This window comes from Diadema setosum, chromosome 1 (assembly GCF_964275005.1).
Source record: "Diadema setosum chromosome 1, eeDiaSeto1, whole genome shotgun sequence".
Taxonomy (NCBI): Eukaryota; Metazoa; Echinodermata; class Echinoidea; order Diadematoida; family Diadematidae; genus Diadema; species Diadema setosum.
This window is the reverse complement of record NC_092685.1, coordinates 22,413,501-22,436,960: the sequence shown is the minus strand read 5'-3', so window position 1 is coordinate 22,436,960 and position 23,460 is coordinate 22,413,501. Positions and strand designations below refer to the sequence as shown.

Here is a 23,460-nt window from a genome sequence, read left to right as displayed (position 1 = left end):
AGGTAGTTCTTGACACTTTGAAAAATGTCCAAGTGCGATCCCACGCCGAGTTCAAGTAAACATGAGTTCAAGTTGATTTTGACAAAGTGCAAGGAGTGCAACACAATACCACAGGTTTCATCGAAATCGGATGTGAAAGTTATGAGGGTATGGAATGATCAAGTTTCACATGTTTTCACTACAGAGTGATCTTGATCGCAACCACAGTCATGTGCAAAAACGATGAGATAATGAGATTATCAGCTCAAAAATCTTCCCACATGTTTGTGTACAGTATCATTTGTGTTTGGTTGATAATCTAGCAGCAAATCTTTATTGAGTTATAAGAACTTAATTTGATGGAAACTTAAATTTGATGAGAAGAGTAAGTTTCTATTTATGATTTAATGTTACATACACACACACACACACATAATAATTGCATAATTATCAAACTTTAACTTTATAAGGTTTGAATCAGGGAGCAAATTGCTTGCTACATCAACTCAACTGTGTCCGAACATTGCTGTTGCATGCATGGAAAGACAAGTATGGAGGGAAATTACTCACGTCCATCCAGCGAGCTATTTAACCAGTTGGACAAATAAGGGGGAAAACTTCGGTCGTTTAGCTATGATATCATTCTCTGCAAGATGTCAGAGTTTGCATGTGTTTAGATCGGCTTGGTCACTCCTCTTGTTGGCGACAGATGCGAAGTTTTATCGGACAAAAGGATACAGACAATCACTACACGTCGCTTCCTCCATGGGGGCCCTACTCCTGAAAGTGGGTTCGCTTTTTTAAAGCCCTCTCTTCGTAGGTTTTTAGTGACTAAATTTCAAGAGAAAGTCGCTACTTCAATGTGTCGTGACAGTTTCTTTAATGCAACAAAAGGCTTGCTTGTATACGGCACACACACACACACACACACACACACACATCCACACACACGCACACAAAACATGATAGGCACTAATACCAATAAGGGTTTGGATTTGTTCGGTTTGTTTGATCGATGAATATGAGGTTAGCATGAAAACAAATATCTTGTTCTGATATTACGTGCACTCGTGTACTGTGCGTGAAGTGTTTCACAGGGAAGTCACCGTATCAAATTTAGCCAGGTATTGTTTCTTTATCCCCAAATCAGGTCAAGATATTGTTTTATAGGCCCTACATGTAGGCCTATCCATACATGATCACACTATTTATATTATGAATGATCTTGCTGAATTGGGACTGGTGAGCTCATAAGGTATAGTATTTTCAAGGTGCGTTCTATCATTGCGTGTTTGCCAATTTTACACATTTTCGTGCCCTATCATGCCTGGTGGTTTTCGTGAACGTCGGCGGTTTTCCATATTTCTAGACTTTTCTGTCACCATTCGCTCACCATGGTCCTTCAGTACACTCCCTCATCGCTTGGACGGAGCCCAACAGGTGGCGTACATTGATGAGAACGGAAACAGAACTCGGCATAATGTACTTCATATTGTTTGAAACGACTTGACTTTATACGAGTAGGACGGCTAGGAGACGAGTGGCCCAAACCAAACAATGTACCATCACCCCGCTATAAAGGTTCATGGTGGAAATAAACATCATCGTCGTTAATAAATCGAGAAATTTTCTCTGACAGAATTTGACCCAGACGCCTGTGCCATGACGAATCTAGTGCTATTTTCGTCCTTTGCAACCTGTACTGTTGTAGTCTTGTCGAGAGAAATTTCACTTATTTTTGTGGCCTCAACTTTTGGCGTCACCCAACAAACGCCTACATTCATTGAGTACTCATCGATCACGTAGCCCGCAAACTTGCGTGACATGTTCATGTGTGTGTGTGTGTGTGTGTGTGTGTGTGGGTGTGGTGTGAGATGTAGGATGTGTGTGTACATGTGTGTGTATGCTGTGTGTTCTTCTTACTCATTGTATATGTCTGCAGGGATGCCATAGAAACGGATGTATCATAGGCCATGAAGACTCCCAACTTGGAGTCGCTTATAGTAAATTACAATTATGAATCATCTTTAGATACCCCGCGAAAAGCAAACTGCGTCTGCAGAATCTAATTCTGCATATCAGACTGTTATAAGGTTCTGTATAGGTCCTACATGTCATAGAAAATCAATCTTATTGTAAGTTTGCGTAGTGGTCTACGTAACGATGTAATCCATGATTGTTTAGTCTGGTCCTTGTAGAGCCATATTCATGAAGAGCGCGTTATCCAAAACGCGGAAACTAATTCTTCTGAGTATTCGAACCGTCGAACTATTTTCGTTCCCATATATAGTTCCAGAATGTCATCGCTTTGGTTTCAAAGTCAGTGCCCTCTTTTCACGGTTTCAACGAAGCCACGACAGTATTTAAGGTTTAGAGGAGCATTAGGTATAAGCATCAAGTTAATCCTATTCGAGTAAGCGATAAGCCTCCGAGCCCAGGCACCTACTCACGCATTTTCGAGACTCTCGTCTTGTTGCTAAAACATAACACATTATATCAGAAACCTTCATTCAAACATGTCAACGGTTTCCATGGGGGTATCCTGAAGCCATGATTATTATTGTAGGTTGAGGCTCTCTATCCGCTCCTTAGATCAGATTATTTTATTTTTAATGAATGTCTTGTCTAAGGTTGCGGAACAAGGTGCATTCGGGAAGGAGATGGATTCTGATCCCCACGCATCTCCAGAACAGGTCTGGTAATGAAGTATGGAAGAATTCGTTCCATCTATATACGGACACCCAAGCACACACCGAATGAGAGATCAACTTTGGTGCTCTGCCGACTTTCCTGGATGTAATCAAGGATGTAATGAAGAATGAATTCCAGTCTGAGGGACGCACGGCATGCTGTATAGGGAGATCTGGACAGGAAGGACTTACTGGCAATTATCATCAGGTTTTCTTTTTTTTATGCCGTATTATAAACCACGGCCGCACGGCGCGCCAATTGGCCCAGGGTGGCTCATAATATGGACACTAATTCCGTCTGATCCTTCGTGATCTCTATACGCGGTTGAATAGACCTCGGCCCTGATCGGAGAGCATCGTTAATCTTTAATCATCTGGGTCCATTTTTCTTCGAACCCCCCCCCCCCCCCTGTCGAAGACCTAAGCGGAATCTGCTAACAAACTTTCAAATATACACCTTAAAACAGATTTCTTTTTGTCCATTATAGATCTGACTATATTTAAAACGTGCTGTCTTTCTCTCCGATGAACAGCAGGCCTCGGACATGGATATATAAAATTGTGCCTTTTTATCTTCTCGTTTGTCTGTGTTTGTGTGCTCTACCCTGCTCTCTGAAGGTCTATATTCTTTCCTGTCGTTACAATCGAAGACAACTCTGTGTTGCAATGTCAATGATGGTCCTGAAAAAGATTAGGATAAGATTTCGTATTACTCTGGATGGAGAGAGATATAGCGAGAGACGTGGAGGGTGATATACTGGGTTAAAGGGTGTGTACAGTTCTGGTCGAGGTGAGGATTTAGCTTTTAACGTTTTGCGAGATATTCAGAAACCACTCTATGAGATGTCAAAGAGCATGCAATTCTATAAAGGGTATCAAAAGTTTATTTGATGAAAATCGGTTTTGAAATGGCTGAGATATCCAAAAACAAGGTGAAACAAAGAGATCCTAATAGAGTTGTTGCCTGTCGCCTTTTATTATTATCACTTTTTATTTTGATATCTCAGCCATTTCAAAACCAATTTTCATCAAATAAATGTTGAATCCTTCTTAAAATTACATGCTCTTTCAAATTTCATAAGAGGTTTCTCATTATCTCACTTAGAAATGTTCAAAACATGAATCCCTTACCTCAACCAGTACTGTACAGTCCCTTTAAGATTAGTGGTAAATGTGGGGAAAAGTTTGTCATGATTGCGGCAGGATGCCGAACATTAATCATGACTTGTAGCATTCCGTCCAATGGTCCATTATGTTCTCTGGCAGCGATTGCTAGTCAGTTGCTTCTTCATTGACAACGCAAGTAGGACGAGACTACTCAATGTTGTGAAATCAAAGGCTTGCCTTTAGTACCTTGTTGGTGAAATAATTCCACCGTCTGTGTGAATTTTGTGATCAAAGCGGTTTAGAGCCTTCTGAACCCTATTCCTGCTCCAGCAAAGATATCATGATTTAAAAAGTTCATTCACAATGTTAGGAATGCCAGCGGGATGGGAGCTTGTTTGCAGTGGTTGATGAAGGTAAATAATCGTCTTCAAATATTTACTTATATTGGCGGCATGATGTGCTCTCCTTTAACTTCAAAGGGATGTAAAATATTACGGTGTACTTGTTGCCTCGTGAATTCACAAGACAAGTGCAAAATTCGAGTGGTTTATATACCATTAGAAAACCTAAGTGGGATTTAGCATAGATAAATAAAAAAAAAAAAAAACAGGCAGACAGGGAAACAAACTATAGACCCCAGTTAGCACTTGAACGAATGAAGTTAGCTTACTTGGTGTATATATCGAACCAAACGAAAATACTTCGATTTTTTTTTTTGATTATTGATATTTTCCAAAGATTTTAATTAATACACATGTACGTATAAAGTATACGAAGTGATGAGCCCAAATCTCAAGTCTCTATCAATAGCGATAAGTTCCCTTCGGAGATAGCTGTGAGCTTCGGCCAGTAAAAATCAGAGTGTTGAATTGACATGAAGTTAAATTTGTCGATTCACGGTGGGTAAAGAACAAACAATCGCATGCCTTGAGACTTTCAACCCCTTCTGTTTGAGGCGAGTTTCCTCAGTTCATCGTCACATTTCGAGCCCGTGTGCCATTTATTCCATTGGGTGGTTTTTTTGTTGTTGTTGTTGACCATATAAAGTAGTGACTGACCATTTCACATGGAAATCAGCTATAGAACTTCAAAATATAGCAAAACAATTTTGACCCTTGCTTCGCGTTGCATTATTGGTGATACAGCAACACGTGCCTGTACATGTACTCATGCAGTCCTTTCAGTCCTCTGAATATGACGATCTCAAAGATTGAAAGACTTTTTATATTTCGGTTAGGACAATCAAGTATTGAAAAAAAAAAATCACACTCTCCCCGGCTTTTCACTCAAATGTTCCTCATAAAGCAACGTTTCCAAAATGTTTCTAACCAAATAATGTCATGAGTTGTTTTTTATGCCTCCGCCACGAAGTGGTGCCGGAGGCAATATGTTTTCGGGTTGTCCGTCCGTCCGTCCGTCCGTCCATACGTCCGTCCGCATTTGTTTACGCGATAACTTGAGTAATATTGACTGGAATTTTACGAAACTTGGTCTAAGTATAAAGTATGATGGGGCAATTACTTGATTAGATTTTGGGTGAAATTGGCTAAAGGCCAAAGGTCAAGGTCAAATCATGAAATTGTATCTGTTTACGCGATAACTCAAGACTGGATCACCCAAATTTCCCCAAACTTTGTCTGAAGATGATGTATGATGAGACAATTACTTTACTAGTTTTTGAGTGAAATCAGATAGAGGTCAAAGGTCAAAGATCAAGGTCAAATCCTAAAATGTATCTGTTTACGTGATAACTCAAAACTGGATGAAGCAACTTTCGCCAAACTTGGTCCAAGGATGACATAAGATGGCGCCATTAGTTAAGTAGTTTTTTTAGTGAAATTGGCAAGTGGTCTAAGGTCAAAAGGTCAAGGTCAAATGGTGAAAATGTTGCTATTTCCCCCATATCTATGCAATGCCCGAAGGTATTTTCTTGAAACTTAGTGTAGACATGTACTACTGTGTAAAGATTCTCCAGAGAGAGTTTCATGTCATAAGGCCAAAGGTCAAAAGGTCAAAGGTCAGGTGAAAATGTTACAATTTCACTTTTCTCGCAAAAGGTTCAATGTATCTTCATGGAACTTGGTACATAGGCATGTACTGACTGGTAGGGATTATCTATGGAATTTAGGGGTCATGGGTCAATAGTCAGGAGTCAAAGGTCAAGGTAAACTCCACAAAATTTCACTATTTCCCTCATATCAAACTAGTATGCAATGCTCGCAGGATTATTTTTGAAACTTAATATATACATGTTTTACCTAATGGAGAATCTCTGTGAAATTTCCTGCGAGAAGGTCAAAGGTTAAGGGTCAGAGGTCAGGCAAAAATGCAAAAGAAAAAATTCTATTCTATACTGCAATTACACTTTTTCTTCATACCTTGAAAATTACTCAATGCATAAACTTATAAAAGGGTTGGTCAAAAGTCAAGTAAAAATCCTCAATTCCCCAAATACATGTACCTGCACTTTAGACAATTATAGCAAACCTAGTTCAAGGAAAGTGAACATTCAAGACATTTCTGACAAACCTGTCATTTCAGTTTTTTGCCAGTTATGTGAAACTGTCATCACACATTGTGAAGACATTGTACTATACACCTATTTGGAGAATCATGCATTATGGCGGAGGCATACCAGTCGCCATAGCGACATTTCTAGTTTTTTATTTATCTCGTCATGTAATACTAGATATCAACCCGAATACATTCCTGTCATTCATCGGTCTAAGACTGGAAATTGCGTGCTAGTTCTAGCAAATAATACTCGACCGCATTTGAAAATGCTCTATCTTTTTCTTTTCGTCCTAAACCTACACCATATTTTGTATTTCGTAGATCTGTCTATCTACAAGATCCAAAACAATCTATATTTATCAAAAGATAACAACCCAAAATCAAAATAGAACCAAGGGGAATTGGGAGCCTATGCATTAGTCATTGAAATAATATCAACTGAATATATTTCATGACCCAAGAAAACTGTTACTGTTCCTTTCATGTCATCTTTGCTTGCATAATTAAAGCACGTCATTCCCCCGTCATCATATTGGCAACTAACGCATTTTTGATTGCCTTTCTCTTTTTACCATAATTAGCCGAACTGTGATCCCATGGCAGCATTGATGACAGTAACCTTAGCTTTACCGTGAAGAGTTCTTCCTCCTTTTCGTTCATTTACTTTGTATTCAATTTCAGGAGGCTGCGTATCTCTGAGCAAGAGCTATTTATGTGCTTTCTCTTTGCTTTGTTTGGCTTTTATCAGCCTTTTGAGAGTGGGAGAGAAAAGGGGGGGGGGGCAGAGGGAGAGCGCCGCGGTTGTATTCCTAAATACAAGATACATACCAGAGTAACGGTTACAGCTCGTTATTCCGAAGGTTCGTTATTCCAAAGGCTCTTTAGTCCGAAGATTCGTTATTCCGAAGATTTCGTTATTCCGAATTTCATTTTCGGATTAACGAATCTTTGGAATAACGAACCTTCGGAATAACGCCACAAATGTTCGGATTAACGAACCCTTTTTCATTTTCGGATTAACGAACCTCTAGGTATAGGGAATTTGTGTGTTTCGGATTAACGAACCTTTGGAATAACGAACCTTCGGAACAGCGAACCATCGGAATCAGAATAACGAACAGCACCCCAGAGTAACCGAGTCTTCTCACGTGAACACACATTGTATAATTATCATGATGGGTACATGGTATTATATACCAGCATGAGCAGACAACAACAACAACAAAATCCTATCCCAAATGTTGTCATCATAATGTACTGCTCTATGACTGTATAATTCCCTTTAAAACAGGTCCCATTACCCGTCATGTACTTGGATTTTTGTATAGCGGCGAGGATGGTTTTCAAATTCCAAAATTGCACCTAATTTAACGAGTTGCTTGTATTTCCGCATTTCAATGCAGTGACGGTGCGTGCATAGTGTACGTCAGTGAAATGTAAATTGATGGATGGTAAATTCAAGCCTGTCAGGAAATGTACCAGAACTCGACATCTGTTTACCGTATGTCCACACTGACTGTGTACACACTATAGGGACAAACACGTGAAGAGGACTGGCGTTTTCGGCACCACAAACGCCGTCATTTTTTTCTCTCTTTCTCTCCTTGGACACCTGCGGATCATTGTCCGGTTCAAAAGGCAGACTGAAATGAAAAGAAAACAGAGAGGCCGACTCAAACCGACTTATTATAGAGCTCACTTTAAAAAGTCGGTCACTGGCTGTAGGGAATGGATGGAAAGTATGGTTATTATATTATGTATGGCACAAGGACGTGACCTTCGGTCAAACCATTTTTCCTGTCTACTAACTCCATAGCTGTTGAAGGAGCCATCCTTAACATAAACACGTGCTTGTTGTATTATTATACATACTGCTTGATCGATTTTGGTCAAAATACTGGTACTCTTCCGTCACAACACATTCCTGCTTTTGATATGTAAAGTGTCCCTCCCGTGGAGTTTATTATTTATCATTATCGTAACATTATCTCTACATGATATTAATAATGGTGTTATTTGCAATATAGAAAGGTAATGAACAGAAACTTACATGAGAAACTATAGAGCGTATAGCAACATTGTGAATTATAAAGTCTGTGAAATGTAGGCCTATTTATTACGTCCATGGAGCAGTCACATAACATAGACTATACAGAGCAGGATGGTACTATACTAGATAAAAGGTATGACAACGAATCTATGTGCATTGCCATTCGTTGTATGCGGCTAAGCAATTTGAAACATTCCCAGTTAATAGTCGGATACATTCTCAGTGTAATCGGATATCCGGTCACCTGGTTTCCCGTTACCGACCTCATGCAATCCGGTATCAATGCACTTTTGTGGTATCGACTGGAGAAAACAATCAGGATACAATCGACATGATGAATGTTCGATAATGCAATGGTTAACACCTAATTATTATGGTTAATTTTTACTGTATTTAATACGGTGATGTTATACAATGATCACACACATTGTATCATAAATTTTGTGAGGCGACAATAGCTACGAATGAGAGATGGTATATTAATAGTGCATGCTGTATAACAGCCTGTATATGAAACCTTCGCAGATACAATGGCAATTTTAATATTTTTCTTTTCCAACTTCGTGCTATCCAAAGACTCCTACATATGGACTCTATCTCTCCAAGTATAGTCGATATAAATGTACCTTTTCGTGACAACACAAGCTTGCCACATCCAGATAACTGAGCTCCAACTGGTTTCGTGTGATTTCACAGGGTGCAATAAAGCGTCATATGCTACTATCATCATCTCAGAAAGCAGAGGTCACGACGTCCATATGAAAGTATGATTTTGGCCCAGCCCATACGGAATCGAAGCCTCAAAAGAATGAATATTTCTGTTCCCCTTTTCCCCTGTTTTATCCATAAACCTTTGACTTCACCCTCAAGTTGCTAGAGTGATGTTCTAAACTAGGGGGAGTTCACGCTTCCGGCTTGAGTACTTGCGGCTTCCAATGTGAAAACAAGGAGGATACGCAGGCAACAATAATGTGGGACTGAGAGATGCGTGTGCCCGAAACTGGCATGATTAATGTTTATGGAAAAAATAAAAAGGCAAAATCAACTGGCTCTTGTGTATGAAATGTGGTTCAACCAGGCCAAACAGAAAACTGCTGTGTGGTAATTATGCCGTCCCCGATGGCATCCAAGCGTGAAGCGGATTTCAATAGGCGTTTGAGCAAAAAGTCAAGGGCGTGAAATTCCAATGAAAAGTGATGGAGGTTAGGTAAACACAGGTATACAATTCTAAAACAAGACAACAACAAAGAATGTACAATAAACCCCCCTGACTAATAAGGTCAATCGGAGAAGGTTTGGGATGAATGCCGTCCTCACAATATTGGTCAGCGTCATTTCTTCTAAACAATTTCGTCACTGGTGATGAATCGGGACGGCAACGGAAGTCCAAACAAGTAACGGACACATCCACTGTATCATTATTATCTTTTCTTTTTTCTTTTTCTTTTTTTTAAACTATGAACACTGAATGAGATAAGAGCTTTTGGCATTGATAGGCAATGTCATGATATCTCCGCGCAGGAATGAACTTCATATTGGTATTACGTCAAAGCCTAATATAAGACTTGTCGGCGTCGAGATTGGGTTTAACCCCCTCAGATGCCATATCAAATTAATTCATGAGTTCTACTAAGTATTAAGGTTTTCAAGCTTACTGGAATGCAGTCACGTAAAGAATGCCAGAGCTACACGAAGCAATTCTTATTTTCTATGTCTGTGTTTCACACAATTTCTTTATTGGTTATAGCCCTTTCGTAAACTCACTCACAGTCCTAATTTCCTTGTAGACTAAAAATTGAAACTGAGATCTGGTGTCAGTGTCAGTAGCTTGACTTTTGTGTCAAATATCTGTGTTTAAAAATAAGTCTTTTTGCAATTAATTTTGATGGGCGTTAAATGATAGAAGTTGATTTCCAGTCGTGTAGAGTAATCCCTTCCTTATAATCGGAGGTGTCACCTCCCTGTTATTATACAGTAAAGGGTACTTTTTGTACCGCTAAGCAGCTATGCAATGTGCGTAATGCTTGTACTTGGAGGACAGTAATGACTCTGAAGATGCATTTCGTTTATCTATGCGTGTGTTTTTCATTCATCTACTTATTCATTGAGTGATTAATTTGCCCATGATTCATCTTTTCATGCATTTACTTTATTCAGTTGACGTGATAGATGCCACTTGATAGATCCAGATTTCTCATAGCTATGTAGAGTCAGACAGTTAATGAGGGGAATCTATGATATTGTGATAGTGACAGTGTCATTGTATCGTGTGTCTGTATTCCTTTCAAAATAACCGCACGAGTCAAATTATTGTGACGTCATGCAATAGACACCGCGTCGTTTGTTGATGAATGAAAAATTTAAATGGTGCTTAGTAGGAGTATAATAAGAAACAATACATTCAGTGCGTAAAGTTCATTTGCTTTTTTTTTCTGTGACGTCTTGCAATGTATGTTGACCACACTTATTAATCATAGAGAGAGATAGAAGAAGGGAAAGATTAAAGTATGTAAGTAGGCAGGTAGAATGGGAGAGAGAGTTAACGAGACAGAGTGTCAAATAGCAAAGACAACAGTGAAATATTTTTAGCATTTCCGCATTTTATCATGAGGAAGTAATCATCACGATTGCCGCAGAGTTCACGACTGCTCCGCGATAGATGTGCCCACGAGTAGAGTAAATACATGACTGCCACAATAACCCGTCACAAGAACAAAACCTGTTATTGACAGGTTATAATCACCTTATGACTGAGTATTTCTGCAAGTTCTAACCAGCATGCAAACCTCTTTCGATTCTCATTAATCAACATTCTTCTATTTTTGTCAATGACGTCATGAAGCTGAAGCGATTATCCAAAGACCTTTTATTTCTTGTCAATGCTCTTCGTTTTGATAATCCATCATAATTATTTGGGAAGCCTATACTTTGGAATTTCGTTTAGTTACCTGGTTGATATTTGTGTGTGTGTGTGTGTGTGTGTGTGTGTGTGTGTGTGTGTGTGTGTGTGTGTGTGTGCATGTGTGTGTGTGTGCGCGTGTGTTTGTGTGTATGATGTTTGTGTGAGTGTATGTGTGTGTGTTGATTTCGTTTGACTTACTTCGTCGGATGTAATCATAACGAAGGCGCTTCTTCGGGGGAGTCAAAATTTCCTGCAGGATGTATTCTAATCGCAACTGCGGCCAAGGTTATTTCGCAAAACCTTTACATCTATTCTCGCCAGTGTTTGCGGGAGAGAGAGAGACAAAGAAAAAAAAAGATAGAGCACTTTACGATACAATATTGCACACACACACACACACACACACACACACACGCAACTCTTTTCGTCATGATCATGGCATCGCGTTATTTTGACATTGGCTTGACGTAATCAGATCCGCGCCAGACTAGCGCGCGTAATTACTTCCGAGGTGAATCACATCACACAAGACGAATATTTCGCTTTAAAGCCCTAGTAAGCTCTTTGAAACAAAATAGAAGTGTTTTGAACTCTCTGACATTTAATCCCATGTTTCTGAGAAATAAACATTACCGACTTTGGCAAAACGTACACATATCAAGTTGTTATACAGACCGACAAGCGTTTATGGGTTAGTGTTCAGACATATTCATACTTTACACAGCAATATTTTTGTTTGTGGGTTTGTTGGCATGTTTGTGTATAGTTTTGGAAGGAGACTCGCTTTCAAAATGCAGTGTAAAAATTCATCTAGAAACTTGTCATATTTTCCATTTTATTTTCATAAGTATAATGTACTCTGTCTTTTTGTATTGTCTTCCTTTCATTATGGTTTGACCTCTTATCTTTTTTTTTTCTTTTTTTGCTCTACTCTTTTTCTTCCTCTTCTCTTTCTCATTCTCTATCAGACTATCACATTTTAAGGATGTTAGAAAGACATGAAAGTGTGGAAAACGTGTTTCTCGGACATTTATTTTCGGTGATATTGAAAATAAGAATATTCCCCTGTAACCACATCCATGTTCCAGATAGGTCAACATCTTGCTCCCCCCCCCCCCCCCCGTCTTTGCCTGCAAGATAGAATCCTAGGAGGTATCAAGCAGGAAAGACCTGAGACCGTTAATGGTATAGATGATACCTCTCCCTAAGTAATGAACTTATCATCGACGAGGTCGCGGGGGAAATAATTAGATTTCGAGGCGTCAAAAGATGATTCATGACATCCGGATATCCGTATCAGTGGATAAGGCGCAGCTCGGATAGTCTGTCAGCTCCAAGATCAAACGCGTTCCAGCAAAAAAGTCTGAAATCAAGTTCACTCAACTTCAGGTGTACCTAGTCTCTTTTACTCAGACACCAGTTTGAAGAGTCTGGCTGCTTTGGAAACAAAACAATTTGCATGATTATGATATACTACCTCTAAATTGAAAAAAAAATGTATGTATATAAATAGATAAATGAATGAATAAATGAATGAATAAATAATAGATTATTGACTATTGAACGTAGTCAATAGAATGTGACTTTGAAGGGCGGATTGCACACGAGTTGTGACGTATTGAAAAAAAACTCTATCTCTGTTATAGTCTGAAATCTTTCAGTCCTGAATAAGGTCTTCCTTTACCGTGCTGCCTGTACTCTTTGTCATTCAGTTATTTAGTAGAGAAGGAACTGTCATCCACCCAACAAGGCTATTTCAACCCAGACACGATCTCTCCAATAATGCCTGCCTTCTATTTTGTGTAACAGTCTTGTGTTATGTCTTTGTCCATAATGATATGACTGTTTGATTTAAGTGAAATAGATTGATTAAATAGAGAGAATAGAGATGCAGTTACAGTGCCCAATTTCATGTTATCCCATCATCCGCAATTATGGAAGTCATGTCGGGCCAAAATCTCCCGCTATCTCATTTCTCCCGCATCGGAATTCGGTTAAATCCTAATGGGTCATCATCCTCGGGATATATAAGAATCTTTCCGCAGACGACGCGAGTCATGAGACAAGCGCAGGAGCCTGGTGTTCTCGTCACAACAGCAATCAAGACCTTGGCAGTGCTTTGCGATGGCGCTTCCAGGCATGTCTGCAAGCCTAAAAATGATGCCGAGTTTCCAGTCTGTGCGTATGTAAGAATGTGCGGTTGTGTGTGTGGTTAGAATCGTGTTTAAAGTGTCCTTTTTTATAATTTCAAATGCTTGGACAAATAACCTGCCGAACCCGCTGACCTGCGTAACCCTCGTTGGATCAAGTTCATCAAAATTATCAATGACTATGGAACATGTATCCTTCCTTTTCAGTTAATCTGACGGAGATCAGAACAGCAATGATTTTGTTCTATCAAGTGGAAATAGAAATAACAAACGCAATGTATATTTCGATGAGATTAAAGTTGAAACAATTATGTATATACCTCAACAATATTCAATAACTATATGCAAAAATCACGGAATTTTAGAATCATGTGGGAATTCTCGCCTTAATTTCCTTAGCAATGTGACCGAAAAAGGCAACAATTCACTGAGCTATACCTTGAATCACCATCTGAAATAATATTGCAGCTTTGTGTGAGATTCCGAGAAGGATACACTTGACGTCTCTCTTCAGAAGGCAGGGGGAATAATATTACCCTAATCATATGTCAGTAACAAGTCAAAAAAATGTGTACTTTATTCAAAAAGTGAAGTTTTGTGAAATTCTCTTTTTAACTTTCTTTATATCGTTGTACGCACATGACATCATACACTGTAGTAGTCTTCTCGTCCAGCAGTGACTGTGTATACTTTAAAAATTCATAACTTTTGAACAGATTGTCCGATTTTCCCCAAACTTTCACTGATGTGTTCTACTAATATTGTTGCATTCACTTAATCCACATGCATATGAAGGTGGACTTGTCCGTTAAAGGACAAGTTCACCTTCATAAACATAAGGATTGAGAGAATGCAGCAATATTAGTAGAACACATCAGTGAAGGTTTGAGGAAAATTGGACAATATTGATGCAAAAGTTATGAATTTTTAAAATTTTTGTATTGGAACCGCTGGATGAGGAGACTACTAAGGCTCGTGATGTCATATGAGTACAAAGGTATAGAGAAAATGTAAAGAAAAATCAACATATTTTCACTTTTTCCGCATAATAAAAGAGCACTTGACTTGCCTCTTTCTAAAGGCAATGGGAATAATACCCATAACATATTATGTCAGTAACGAGTCAAGGGAATGTGTACTTTTTTCAAAAGATGAAATTTTGTGAAATTCTCTTTACATTTTCGTTATATTGTTGTACGCATGTGACATCATACACTGCAGTAGTCTTCTCATCCAGCGATGACTGCACAAAAACTTCAAAAATTCATAACTTTTGAACGGATTGTCCGATTTTCCTCAAACTTTCAATGATGTGTTCTATTAATATTGCTACATTCTCTCAACAGTGCTCAATCCTTATGTTAATGAAGGTGAACTTGTCCTTTAAGATACTTCATGTCTGTCGTCAGGTCTTACTTCAAGCAGATCTGTTTCTGTTTCTGTCTTTTGTCTGTAAAATTTGACAATCAAGTGCAGTTGTGTTTGAGTGCATTTTCTTTTTTGTCGTCTTATAGCATTTTTCTCATCACTCGACTTATTTTGTGGTGTTTCTCTTCTTAAAATATCAAATTTCGGTCTATGAGTGTGGAAACCACCGCGACATCGCAAGTCTGAACGAGCGGCTGATCAGAGTTTGAATTGTGATGCTCGTTTAATATGAACGTGTTGGTGCTCGTCCACTGAAATAAACGAAACTATCCTAGTATCATGGGAAATAACATCAATCTTGAAGTGGGCAACCAAGCCGATCTTTCAGTTAGATTAGATCGAAAACCCAAAATAATGGTAGAAGGAACTGTATAGCAGCTACGCTGTTAACAACAAATTAATATTGTGAACCTGTTCAACAATCAACATTAACGCTCCGATGTTTAGTGTTACATGGAGAATGGATCTTCATGATTAATGTATGAATATTTTACCAAAAAAAGACGTTCAATAGACGTATTGTCCAGTTCCTATACATCAACAAATAGCGATGAGAAAGCATCCCATGGAGCTCCACCTTTAAAGGTACTGTTTACCATTTGGGGCAGTGATTTAGAAAATGTTCAAGTTATGACATTTCATGCATACGTGTGGGTCAGTTATATCACAAAACATCCTGCCATATGAAATTTTCGCAATGAAGCCTAAAATACAAGGAGATATTACTATTTTTCTCAATCAACCATAACTGAAGACGGTTTAGTCTAAACAAACAATTCTATACTAACTACACCTATTGTTCAAATCTTGTATATTTAACAATATACTTCACGTTGATTATACTGATTAAAGTTTTTACATTGGTCGTTTTTATCACTAACTCAAATTTTAGAACGATTTTGAAGCACTAAAGCTGGATTTTGTTTCATCTGCAAATGCTAAATTATTCCTTTAAACATAGAAATTGGGCAGATGCCTCGTGCGCAGTGATGTGTGTTTTGCTGCTTCGTATGATTACCTACTGCAATCATTCGCACTCTGCTGATAGAAGTCGAGTGTTCCCGCCAATTGATTGTGCACAGAGTGTGGAATCATCCAGATGTTTGCAATATATACAAACATCTTCTTCTTTTTTTTTTTTTTTTTGGGGGGGGGGGATAGTATTGAGGTTGGGTTGCAAAAAAAGAAAAAGAAAAGAAAAGAAAGGCAGAATCCGTTTACTATTATGGTTATATACTATAGCTTTAAGTAATATAGCAGCTTTTTCTTGGAGAGTATAAGCTGCAAGCGCTATATATTTGATATATATCTCAAGTCGAAAAACTGGTGTGCTATTTGTATTTTTGTATGTTATGATAGTGACACTATCGACAGAAACTCAAACAAACAGACAAATAAACCAGTTCCATTCTTCTGCCATATAAGGACACGGTGTATCTAGACTAGCTATCGTTGACGTAAAACCCGTAAGTAGCTTTGATAATGATATTTATCGAAATGATACATAGGTCTGAAATTTGATGGGCCTCGTACAGTTTTAGTTGTAATGCATAGGGATTTATAACTAGGTTATAACCCTCATACCAGTCATAGTCCACCAAAGGGAGGAGATTTTCGATGGAAACCCTCCGGCCCGATGGTCCGAAGACCAGTTCTTTTGTCATCAACCCAATTCTGTTACCTGTGGACCATGCTATGTACAGCGACCTAGTTGATGAAGTTTTTAGAATTGTCGCCCATTTCGCTCTCATTTCAACTGTCGAGAATAAAATGATGACAAACGAGTGGGAGTGGGTTTGAATGGTTTTATCTCTTCCGAGAATTTTGTCACTGAAGTGCGCTATGAGTTTCGAAAGTGACGTGTTTTGGTATCATGTCAGCGTTGCCAATATTACTAAGACAGAGATGATTTATTCATTCATTGGAGTGATTAGGTTGTATCGTTTCTTTTTCATTTTTGGTGTATGCAAGTAGGCTGATATGATCATGATCATGTATGTATGAGACATGTCTGTATAGCATGTATGCATGTAATATATATATATATATAGGTCCCTTCATAATTTATGTATCGGTCGGTGATTGGTCATGATAACCTCTTGCCTAATGCAGCGAGGATCGAAATCGTTATGTAGCGAGCAGTGACGTCACGTCAGGTGATATAACTCCAGGGCACCACTTCATGAAAGTCGTCAGCCCTGGCAAGTTTTTGAGTCTCTGACAATTACCATAGTATTCAGTCAGCGACCAGAGCTTCTCAGCCAATCAAAACCACGGATTTTACTGAAATTGTCAGAGCCTGACAACTTGTCAGGGACAACAACTTTCATGAAGCGATGCCCATTAATTTGACTGGCTGCCGACGGGGCTAGAATGAAATGATGTGTATGGTAGACCATTCATGATTATAATAAAACAAATATCGCCTTGTCTATCCTTGTACATCTGACAGTCCCTGGGAAATTATATTTCCCTGGAGACAATGATCTCTTGGGGAAAATGTAACTCCCGCGGATATGCCAGGTGTTATATTACACCTCTAAAAAGGCAATATCTTATGTAATATCAATAGGCAGATTCAAACTTTAAAAGGTCACACTGTAGGCAATGCCGATTGCCTGCCTCCTGTTTTCGACATCGAGCTTGATTTGTCTGAGAAAGTAATTTAGGCGCGAAATCGACCGTTGCACGTACTATATGACAATCACATCTGCAATATACCGCCGCACTTGCAGAGAACTGTGAGATTGACTAGACCGCGATATTATATCCCCTGTGGATATCCCAATGGCGTGGCGCCTAGCCAATGTGGTATGTTGCATGACAAACAATGGCCCGAATTCACGAATATGGTACAAATGAAATCATGGTTTAAACCATGGACAAAAACCATGGAGCGCCAAGTGTCGCACGGAATATTTCGTTACGAAATTGGTCATTTCGTCGACCAAAATAAATGACCGTTTCGTTAACGAAATTATCATTTCGTGGACGAAATGTTCATTTAGTTACAAAATGTTTTCGTTACAAATAATCGCTTCATCGACGAAATGACTGATTTGGCGCTCCATGGTTTTTGTCCATGGTTTAAACCATGGTTTCATTTGTACCACCCTCGTGAATTCGGGCCATTATGTTTATATTATACACACACACACACACACACACACACACACACACACACACACACATTATAATATATGCATACACAAGCATGTAAACACACACACTTCTGTTTCGCGCACACTCAAGCACGCAGCATACACAGGACACTATACCACTTTTAGAGGTGCAATTTGATAGTGTGGAGTCTATAGTATAAGATTCAAAACTTGTAACGATTTTGCCAGTGTTATGTATTCTATTCGCTTTAAGTCTCTGTTATGATTATGATAATCAGACTAATCACAAGAAAGAGGGAAGGCCATTATAATAGTATATGACTTGTGGCTTGTACACAAATGTCATATGATTTAGTCATTGACGGTGTAACTCACCATCCCAGAACTGATAGTTGTTTACCACGTCCCACGGTTGGACGATTCTATCGAAGTCATACCGAAGATGATTGTTTGCGAAGGTGTGCTAATACTCCAAAATAAACAACGCCACACAATAAGGTGGGCCTTGACATACCAATAATGTAGATGTCTTGACACGTCCAGAGAGGGTTATATCACGTGACACTCTCAAAAGACAGGTAAACAAGTTCGTCATGACACGACAATCGTGGCAATGAAACGTCAGCGAGACAAAATGGTGCAATGAACCTTTCCTTGCGCTATTCGTCATTTCTACTCCAGTATGGTAACGTTCCTAAAGGTTATACACTTACAATAACTAATTTCAAATTCCCCCCTTCAAACAAGATTGACGTAAATCACGATGGTGCAGATGACTTTCAGGGGTAATCAGTGAGGTATGTAGTTGATCTTAAAACACCAAAATACTGTGGCTAAAAAAAAAATTAAAAAAAATTGTTCTCCTTGGCGGGGAATCGAACCCCGGTCTTCCGCGTGACAGGCGGAGATACTTACCACTATACTACCAAGGATTGCTGATTTGTGTAGCTGCTGATTCGTTAATTGATGTGCTTACGCAGCAAAGCGTGCAGTACTCAACGCTGATCACTGCTGATTGCTGATTGGGCTATAGAGAATGAAGAGCGGTAATATATAGATCCATGGTGGTGAGATTCTCGTGTATACTACTCCATATGGGGACAGAGATTTCTGCATACCTCACCCACTTAGCCAATCACGGAATTTATATGACTTTTCCTGGTACAACTGTATTTGATGTTCTAGCTTTATACAGTCGTATAACATATCTAGGGACAAGACGAAGAGTGTTCATCGTTGTTTCAGATTTTATACGTTTGTCATTCAAATAATGATGTTTAATATACTACATATTATGCACATGTATGCACTGAATGGAAATTAACCTGTTATAATTATGTAACCTTGTTTTCAGGTGGACACTCTTTCAAGATAAAGTAAAGTGATGATAAAAAGAACGTCTTTCATCTGTCCTACCCCATACAGAAACTAAATACTTCGAATACATGAGATTGAAGGATAATTATGTGCAGCAGCTGCTGTCATAATTCTAGAAATGTGGATTATCATTATTACAGATAAAAATTTAACAGTGTTTATCATTAGTCAACTGCAACAGGTGTTTTTCATGACTTTTCAATGCATTCTTAGATGTTAGATGCCATACCGAATAACATGATCATGTTGATTCACACTTCGTGGAAAAAGGTTTTTGCGGAGCTCTACACTTTATCAAACTAATCGACCTAAAGCTGAAAAAAGTACCATCCACCTAACTTCATCATGCTGCCGGAAAAAATAACTATCCAGAGGCCTTCCTGGTGGTCATCGTGCAAAATATTTTTGTAGGAAGAATAAAGGGCAGATCAGTTCCCCAACTACCAATAGCAGATAAGCCTCTCTCAAAAAGATCTGTGCCCCGTTTCATGAAACTTGTTGTCAATAACAAGTTATGATAGTTTGTTATAAGCTACTGAAATCTTTGCATTTTATTGGCTGAAAGCAAATTTGTCATATGAAATGTAGCAGTTGTTACTGATAACAAGTTTTGTGAAACGGGACCCTGATCGGTAATATTCATAAAAACAAACAAACAAAATAACCGACACACATATGCTAGAACGTTTGTCAAAACAACCGATGAGAACATCTTCTGAAGCTACCGTTTCTCGTCTTTCGAAGAGAATGCCTTGTTTTTGATATTCATCTTGCTTCATTTTGTGATGGGAAAAGGATATTGAATCGAATATGAATTGAATACCAAGGAGGTACTTCCTTGATATGATGAACACCTCACCCTGTGATTGTGTGTGGACATTGATTTCCGTGTGGTCTTCTTCATAATAGAAAACTAAGAACGTCTAAAGTATCTGAAACATGAATACATTTTATTTGCTTACACATTCATAATATATATATATTTATTTATTTATTTATTTAACATGATGTATTTTCATACAACTTTCTTCTAGCAATGGGATGGGAGTTTGGAACGTATCTGCAAAATGACTCAACTTGCCTATTGTCGTGATTATGCCTGTAGGGTCGTGTGGTGTCTTTTTTAAGATTTATTATTTATGTTCTATTTCAAACGTAAACACGATAGGCATATTCATGGCAAACGTGCATATAAACGAGGAAGCTAAAATGGAGTCTAATGACAATTTCATTCTGTGTTTCTTTCATGATGCAATGTAGTCAATGCAGTACGGTGCGTATCTTTTTATGTATTCAAGCGAGTGATATATATCGAGCTTCCTCGAAAAGCGAAAACGAAACTATTACATGGTTAGATGACAAAACAATCAAACGAAAAATCTAAATTTATCGAAGATTAATTGCGGATAGGATGAATAAACAAAAACCGACAATGAGAGCAGGGTGATACTCCAGCCTCGTGTCTGAGTTCAAATTATGAAACACAAGTAAAAAAAAAAACACACACACACACACAAAAAAAAAACAACTACAAAGCTGGTCAGTCTCTCAAATAATTATAGAGCAAATTTTGATAACTTCCTAATGCGTTTGTGTGTTTGATATTTTAAAACGACCCCGTAAAATCAGAACAAAGACGTTATGACAAATATTTGTTATCTACCGTGAATCTGTCGATCAAAGTATATAGGCCGGATGCCCCCCCCCCCCTTCCAAAAGAGAGGAAATAGTTACATGTATGTTGAATTATAACATGTAATGTGATGTACGTAACGTAGTAGATTGACATGATGTGTTTCAGTGAAAACATGTTTATAACAAAAAGGCCAGCGGTGTGCTCATCCATTACAGATTCTGTAAAGCTATACTGCGGGGGGGGGGGGGGGGGGAGGGGAGGGGGGCGAAGTGAGATAAGACATGGTAGCAACACATATTGTTGATAATTTTGACAGCCTATTTTAACGGGCACTCTATCGTTGGAACAGTAACATGACAGGCACCAGTTGGCAATGTTGAACCTTTGTTTCTGTCAATGTATGATTACCACCACCAGTTGCATAGATTATCTCGAGCTTATAAAATCAGTACAGTGAAATAGGTCTGTGCTCTATATACGGTTTTATGATTAATTTTTGTGACCGCATTAGCAGGGGTACGCATGGGATGTAGCTATTACGTTATGGGCCAACTTATAAAGCATAAAAACGGAATGTGCATTTTCATGTTTCGTTTTGACACTCAATCAGTTTTTATCAAGAAAGATAGAATATTTCTTGCAGGAAAAATCTGAGCTGTATGACATTTAATTGATTGTCTCTATTGCATGAGAATGAACAATGGGGGAAAAAAGCGGTTAAAATGATTATGCAATGCGTCCATGTACTGAAAATCTTTGAGTGAACATAATATTATCAAGGAGGTACTAGGCGAGCTCGCCTTGTACCTCCTTGGTTCTTATTGGCTCTGTCCTAAAGCACAGCGCCTGACAAACACTGTGACTGTCAGTGTGTCATGAATAATCATGAAGCCGAAAGGCCCTCTTTTGATTTCTGGTCTCACATTATACGCTGCGATGCACAAACACCAGTGTCACTTGATATAAGATATTTAGATTTTCTGTTGTTTTGTTTTACTACAAAAATGATAGGAGATTTACAAAGCGAATTACCATCATCAAACTATGTAGGCCTATCTACCAGTGCCAGGAATGTCTGGGAACCTGAGGGGGGAAATGGTCATTATATTTCATAATGGACGAGTCTCAGTTCATGCTCGCTGTCTGATTTTCCTTTAAAAGTAGCAGAGGTCAACTCATTCATCATGAAAAGTTTCGGTCACGCACTTTTGTTTCGGAAGCGCTTATGTTGATTGAATTTGTGTCTGGATACAATAGTTTGTCATGCAAATATCCATTTTATGCATGATTGATCATGTATATCGCAGTCCATTCAAACAAAATTACAAACAGCTGCTGCACACTATGAATGTACGTTAACGAACACAATAAATTGTCATTTACACACAAAAGCAATGCTTTTTCTCTGTTTCTTTTTTTTTTATTATTTCTTCATAGCAATGAAAGCATGTGAAAATGCTTAGCTCCGGAGCGATTTCATCACCTTAATCTGTTTGTTGTTGTTGTTGTTTTGTATTGTTTTGTTTTGTTTTGTTTGAGGTACGTCATGTCCTCTTTCATTCGACTACAAATGGAGTTAAATCTGTGCTCTTTCCCCTAAAGGAGATGGCTAGTAACTGATCAGTGGGAATCAGTGGGAATGCTGGGGGATGATTGTTCCAATTCTTGAGGGATTCATTTAAGAGTACATTATATATCTATTGTTGTGTGAAAATTATTTGCTTCAGAACGGTCTCATAGTCAAGTAATGTGCAGTTTAATGCCCCGTCACTGTACAGGCATGCTGGCCTGGAACCATTAAACTGCACATTACTTGAATACGAGACCATTCTGAAGCAAATGATGTTTACACAACAATAATGTACTCTAAAATGAATCCCACAAGAATTTGAATAATCATCTCCCAGTATTCCCACTGATCAGTTACTAGCCATCCCCGCACATCGAGAGTCAGAAAAACGGCGAGAGCTGTATGTCGCTCTGCAGGTGCATATCGCTGATGGCTCCGGGCTCCGGGGGCGAGTCATAGCCGCCGGAGAGGTGGTGGCAGGGGTAGATTGAGGTCACCTGTGCCACCTTTCAGTTTCCATTTCGAGTTCTTGAGACGAAAGACGGGAAATCGACAGGCGCACGTCTCTACAGCTGCCCGACATTTTGACTCCGTAACACGTGTAGCAGGTGATGGAAATGTATGATTCGGGCCACGCCAAAACTGGCATATTTATACCGATCGTTGACATTTTATAGCGAGTTGGTCGAACTTTAGTATGTTCGTTAGCGATGACGGCTATTCGCTTTTATTACCACTCAGTATTATGGCAATATTAGTGCTAAGCCTGAAATCTCCATGATCACTTAATGAAACCTTCCAGTTACCTATATACACGCTTCTGAACAAATCACATTGAAAGAAGTTGTATATAATCAAAAGATTTTCAGCTTGTTAAATCTACACCATGCACGCCACACATGATTACTGAGTATATACCGTGTTTGATACATAAA

General features: G+C 38.7%; 1 protein-coding gene and 1 non-coding gene across 2 annotated transcripts in view; one reads left to right on the top strand and one right to left on the bottom strand.

Annotated features, from left to right (window-relative positions):
• Positions 1-23,460, top strand: part of LOC140228407 (ADP-ribosylation factor 1-like 2) — a 43,989-nt gene that overhangs the window by 4,322 nt on the left and 16,207 nt on the right. The gene's annotated exons all lie outside the window — the stretch shown is intronic.
• Trnad-guc (transfer RNA aspartic acid (anticodon GUC)) lies at positions 18,803-18,874 on the bottom strand. The gene has a single exon. It is a non-coding gene; the product is annotated as a tRNA-Asp (tRNA).